The following is a 6260-nucleotide window of genomic DNA, read 5'->3' as shown; positions in this document are numbered from 1 at the left end:
GACAAATATAGAGCTTCAGCAATAAATAAATAAATAAATGAATAACTGAATGAATGAATGAATGAATGAATGAATGAATGAATGAATGAATAAATAAATAAATAAATATATTCGGTTATCTGTGTTCCACATATATTTTTGCATCAAAAGTGACAAGCAATATTTAAAGTCAGTATCATTGTTTTAACTCCACAACATCTCCTTTGTCCCAATATTATACTGTTCTTGTTTAGGCAATGAGCCCAAAATGTTATTATTGAGGTGTAATATTGATTCTTTCAGCCTGTTTCTTTTAACTTGTTGTAAAAGAAAGCATGGCAAGTTTCTTTGTGTAGCATCATTCATACACAAAGCAATTCAGAGTGCTTTGCAAAGGCCTGAAAACATATTAAGTTGAGGAAAAATACATTAAAATCATAAAATTAAGACAAAATAGATAAAAGAAGAAAAAACTAGGACAATCAAGGATAATTTGAAGGTAAGTGGCAGGAAACTATATGAGTTTTAAACCAAAACTAACTGTTATTGCCTCAGATGACAGTTTTATGAATATTCTGCTTTTTGTAAAAACCTCTGTACATTTGTATATTTCATTCATTGCTTCATTCATTTGTTCACTTCTGTCCCTCAAGTGAGTCACAGTGATGCCAAAGCGTATAACGGCTACCAACTGACAAAGGCGGGGTGCACCATGGTCATTATCCCCAGTATTAGTCTATTTGTTTAATCAAACCAAATCTTTATGCTGTTATATATTTCTAAAGAACAATAAGATTAGGTGTTTCCAAACTGTACAGTCATGGGAAAAAGTTTTCGGACACAATTACAACTTTACACAATCTCCAAAAAAAAAAAAAAAATTCTTGATATGTGCTGCCCAGGATGCGTTTCATTATTTTACTGAAACATCAAGTTTTGACCTCAATGGAACAGAGCATGTGCAGAAGGACGCATGTACAGTAGGTTTGGAGAATGGAGTTCAATGACTTAAGAGTGATTCATAATATAATATAATATAATATAATATAATATAATATAATATAATATAATATAATATAATATAATATAATATAATATAATATAATATAATATAATATATCCCAAATGCATGGGGTGTTCAAAAACAGTTTTCCACCACTGTAGTAATTTGTGACATAGTTTTAACTCAAGAGTAAGCTTCAAACACTGTCAGTGAGTCTCAATAAAGTTAGAAATACTACAAACTAAGAACAGAATTGAACTGAACTTTAAAGCTGCCTGTGTTTTCCTTCCTCTCAGTCAAACACACATCTGATAGTCATGTAAAAGCAGCTCTATTCAGCATAATGACCTTCTGGCATCATCATCGGTCCTGTGACAGAGTTCTACTGGTTGCAGTTCAGACGGCTGCAGCTGCTTAAATGAGTAAATCTAACAGTGAAATGAGTCAGTGTACTGTAGCTACTGTTGACTCTGCTCTGTACTTCCTGCTTTGATAACTTTTGCTCACGCATCATGAGACCTGCTGCCACTGGCTCACACTCATCACACCAGGAAGTTTTACCACTAATACAGGCTGTGAACTGAGTGGGTGTGAGAGAAGATACCGATTAATCTGTATCCAGATACTTCATAAAGCAGCTTTATCTCTGGATGAGCTGGTCTTCACATTGTAATGACGCTGCCCTTTTCAGCTGTGGCAAGATAGAACTGCCTTAAAAAGTACAACAACTTTTGTGTAAATGTCATCTTTATTAGCTGTTAGCCAGAAATAAAGCAAGCAAAACAAATGTTTTTATTGTCCTTAGTATCTATCAGATGGATTTAAAGCTTTAGTTTAGAATTTTTTGTGTCAGTGGGTTTAGTGCAGGAGTGTGTGGTGTTTTTCTTTTTTTTCACTCAGGCTTAGATAAAGTAAGCACTGGACCACACATTGGACAGTTGAACTGAGATATGACACACATAGAGCTGAAGGAGGTTAGAAAACACAGATATGACACAACAGATCCCTATTTGTGTATTTGTTTGTGTTTACTGTCAGTATAAAATGACTTTTTATTGATTTATTTTGCTTTAACCCATAAGGACCCAGTGTGACTTTTGTTGCAGTTTACAATTGATTTTTTCTCTCTAACCTTTCTTAAAAAGTGATTTATCACCATTTATTATAATATTATCTTCTGAATTTAGCATTTTTCCAGTGAAAATCATCTATTTTCCTATGTTTAATTAACTGATCATGTAAATGTTCATTAAAACTCAGTAAAGTTGGGGGTTATTACATCACAAACAGAGAAAACTGAAAAACAAAGTGTCTTTTTCAGTCCAGTCTCTCATGAACTGAACATAAACCCAGTGTCTCCATCCACTGTCATTGATCCGACTCCATGAGTTTTACTGGCGAATCAATGTGTAGAAGATGACAGTGTTTCCATGGTAACTACGGAGCCTCTGAACAACCAAATGGGTCATATCTGATGACCATGTATAGATGAAAAACTGCCTTTTACACCAATTATTGACATGGATTGATAGGACAAGTAGATGAAGAGTTCAGATCAGCTGATGCTTTTGGTCGACAGTGGATGTTTGGGTCTTTATGGGTTAAAGGCACCATGAGCCTGACTGAGATGGTCTACATACAGTTTAGTTTGTGTTATTTAATTATAAGTCTATTTTTGATCCTCATGCAATAAACCCTCTTGTTCCTAAATACCTCATACAACTTTATTAGAAGTTGCCATATTCACCTGTTTTTATATTTTTAAGTTTCTTTCAGGTCTGTACACACCTGAAAGAAAATCCCTGTTGTATGAGTTGTATTTACTTTGCTACTATATGGAAATCATGAGCACGACAGAACTATTCATCATAAAGTCCAGACGTATTAAGGATGATTCATGATCCTTTAGTTCAGGGGTTGTCAGTAATAATTTAAGTGGGTGTCGATAGAGGAAAATTTCATATGTACAAGTCTGTTGCATCATCACAATTTAGTGGCATTATAATTTAGTCATACATTAATGAATTTATATGTATAAATATATACTAAAGTACCATTGTCAACATTTGCACTATGTAAAGTGAATGACTTCAAAACTGTAATATTTATTAATATTTATTTTTTGTGCAGCTTTTAAAGCAACTTCTCACTGTGCACTTCACTTTGAAACAACTGATGATGCAGGTTGCACTCACGATGTTTATTTCATTTACACAGTTTTCTGAAGTGAGTGTTTGCTGAATTTGACTTAGCATGTTTATACGAGTCCATTATACAAAGAAATGAGAAAATTATCAGATTTACTGAAGATGTTCTTTCGTGTGGTGTAATTGAGTGAGTTATAATCTCTGTTTGTTTTTGTATTTTTTCAGAGGTTTTGAAGGGAGTGACGTGACATCAGTTTTATATATGTGTTCCCATTTCCTCTTATTTTTGATCATCATAAATAAAATCATGTTTGTATTGTTTAATATCTGACCCTTGTTTGTAAAAAAGAAAAAAGAGCTAACATAAGATATTTAATAAATGCTTGAGATATTAAATGATGAAGTAAATGTATTTAAGACAATACAGAGAATAGATTCTCCATCATACAGGAAAGGAGTACTTTCAGGTCATTATTGCATAGTTTGTGAGAATAAACTACATAGTTTATTGCATGTTATTTTATGCAAACCACCATTACACTGACTCTCTGTTTTATGTAGCAGGTACTGCTGTACTTCCCCAAATTTCATGAAATAGGTCAAAATATACAAAAGCAAACTATACAACAATAACACGATATATAATGATAATATAATATGAATGTGTTCTCTGAATTTATAAATGTTGATCTCACCAGAGCCATGTGACCTGCAGAGGAGAGGCTTTAGTCATAAAAGACAGAACTGGGGCAGGAGGGACAGGATGAAAAAGGTGTAAGAGGATGGAGATGGCATAGAAGACATAAGGAGACAAAAATATGAACACAGGATACTTCGACTGTAGAGTCAGTAAAAATGTTGATGTATATCCACAGGATTCTATAAGCACAGTCTCCCAAATCCTCTGCTACTCCTATTGGGAGCTGAACCTATAGACATCTACAGTATTCACCAGAGGGACAGGCTGCAGATGCTCTTAATAACTGCAAAATTAAAAAAAAAAAAAAAAGAAGAAGAAGATAACTTTGAACAGAAAGGAAACATGACCACCTTCTACAGCTCAGTGGAGGCAGAGGCTTAAGCAGGTTCACACAAATGAAGATGAACATTTTTGTTCGAAGATGGAATTGTGTTACAAGATATTTGTGTGTTTGAGTGATATGGGTTGTTATTACTGAACTATTGTCACCATCCTAAAATAATTGCCTGTCATTTTTTGCCGCAAATGACTTTTTTGCCTAAATCATCAAATACTCATTTTTACCTCCGCCAAGGAGGTTATGTTTTTGCCAGGGTTTGTTTGTTTGTTTGTCTGTTTGTTTGTCTGTCCGTTAGTGTGCAACATAACTCAAAAAGTTATGGACAGATTTGGATGAAATTTTCAGGGTTTGTTGGAAATGGGATAAGGAAGAAATGATTAAATTTTGGTGGTGATCGGGGGTGGGGGGGCCCACGGGGGGCGCCACTGATCAGCCTTGGCGGAGGTCTGCGCTCTCCGAGTGCTTCTAGTCTGGTAAAGTTTTTTGTGTTTCCTGAAAAATCGGAAAAAATGACATAGGCAATTATTTTAGGAAAGTGACAATATGTTATTGTTATGGAAAATGATCCAATCTGGCTGAGCCTACTCCATATATATCTTTTAATGTAACTGATATTGGTATTCATTTAAGTGATTCATCAATAGTTCTATGTCAAATATGTAATGTTATAAATTGAGAAAATGAAAAAAAAAAGTGTACATATATATATGTATATATATATATAGAGAGAGAGAGAGATTTTTTTTTTTTTTTTAGATGCATAACACGTGATGTGTTTTTGTATGTTTGGGTCCTGATGAGACACCAGATTTGTTTGGGTCTTGAAATGTAAAAGTTTTGGAATCTGTAATGTACTGTATTTAGTGTAATGTGCACAAATATAATGAGAACAGGATTTAGTAGAAGTTACATGTCTAGAGCCTCTCTGCAGTAGGTGTAGTTGGAGAAACAACGTTTAACTCAACTGGTGTTTATTTAAAGGGTTTATTACCCCACCCCGCAAAGGGGTATTGTTTTTTGGTTCGGTTTGTTTGTCTGTTTGTTAACACTCTAGCAGCAAAACTATTGGTTGAATTCACAAAAAATTAGATTTATAGATTGCCAGTGACCCAGAGTAGATGTCATCACATTTTGGGAAAAGTAGGTCAAAGTTCAAATTTTTTATGAATTTTTAAAATCCTTGTTTTCCCCTATTTATTTATAATGGGTGAAATTTCAAATCTATGCAGCAGCAAAACTACTGGTTGAATTCATACCTCCAATTTTTTTTTTTTTTTTTTAATGAATTTTAAAATCTTCCCATTTACTTATAATGGGTGAAATATGTGCCAGGGGTGGGGTTTGTTGTGCCTGGCACCACTTGTTCTGATTTTATGTTAAGTGAGTTAGATTTCACCTACATTTGCCCCCAGTTTGGAGAAGCAGATCTGCCATAGATGGCAAAAAGACCAATGAACAGGTGTAGATGTGGGTGGCAACCAGATGAGTTTTATCTAGAAAGAATTAATATTAGTTTAAACAAGTTGATGATGGAAATAGAAGAGTTTGTCAGTTTATGTGAGAAATGCATCAGCTTTTAAAACTCCAGATCAGACTGTGAGGTCTGTAAAAACACAACACACACGTTCAGAATTAAAATCTAGTATATTTTCAAGTCATTCATTGTAAAACATGTTTGTTACACTGTGTTTAGATCAGATCATCACTTCTGCAAACTTCATTACAGTGTGTATAAATACTCTACCAGTACAAATGTACAGTATAAAAAATACACAGCCTTCACAATGTGAGTCATAAAAAGCAGAAACTGATCAAAGAGTCAGAGTTAGTTTCATTTAACGCAGCTAAAAAAGATGATTGTGTAAACATGTTTGCTAATAAAGCATTGGAGCAGAGAGAAGGCTTAAAACAGTTTAGTACATCTACTGTTTGTTATTACTGAACCATTCAGACACTTTGCTAATGCAGAGATTAAAAAAAAGCTTTACTAATATGAATCTAGTAAAGTCTAAACCACTGTAGATGGCTTCAGCTTGGATCAAAGTGCCTGCTGGGTTTAAATGGGAACAATTACATAAAAAAATCATAAAA

The sequence above is a fragment of the Sphaeramia orbicularis genome, chromosome 3 (assembly GCF_902148855.1).
Source record: "Sphaeramia orbicularis chromosome 3, fSphaOr1.1, whole genome shotgun sequence".
Lineage (NCBI taxonomy): Eukaryota > Metazoa > Chordata > Actinopteri > Kurtiformes > Apogonidae > Sphaeramia > Sphaeramia orbicularis.
This window is presented reverse-complemented; position numbering follows the sequence as displayed.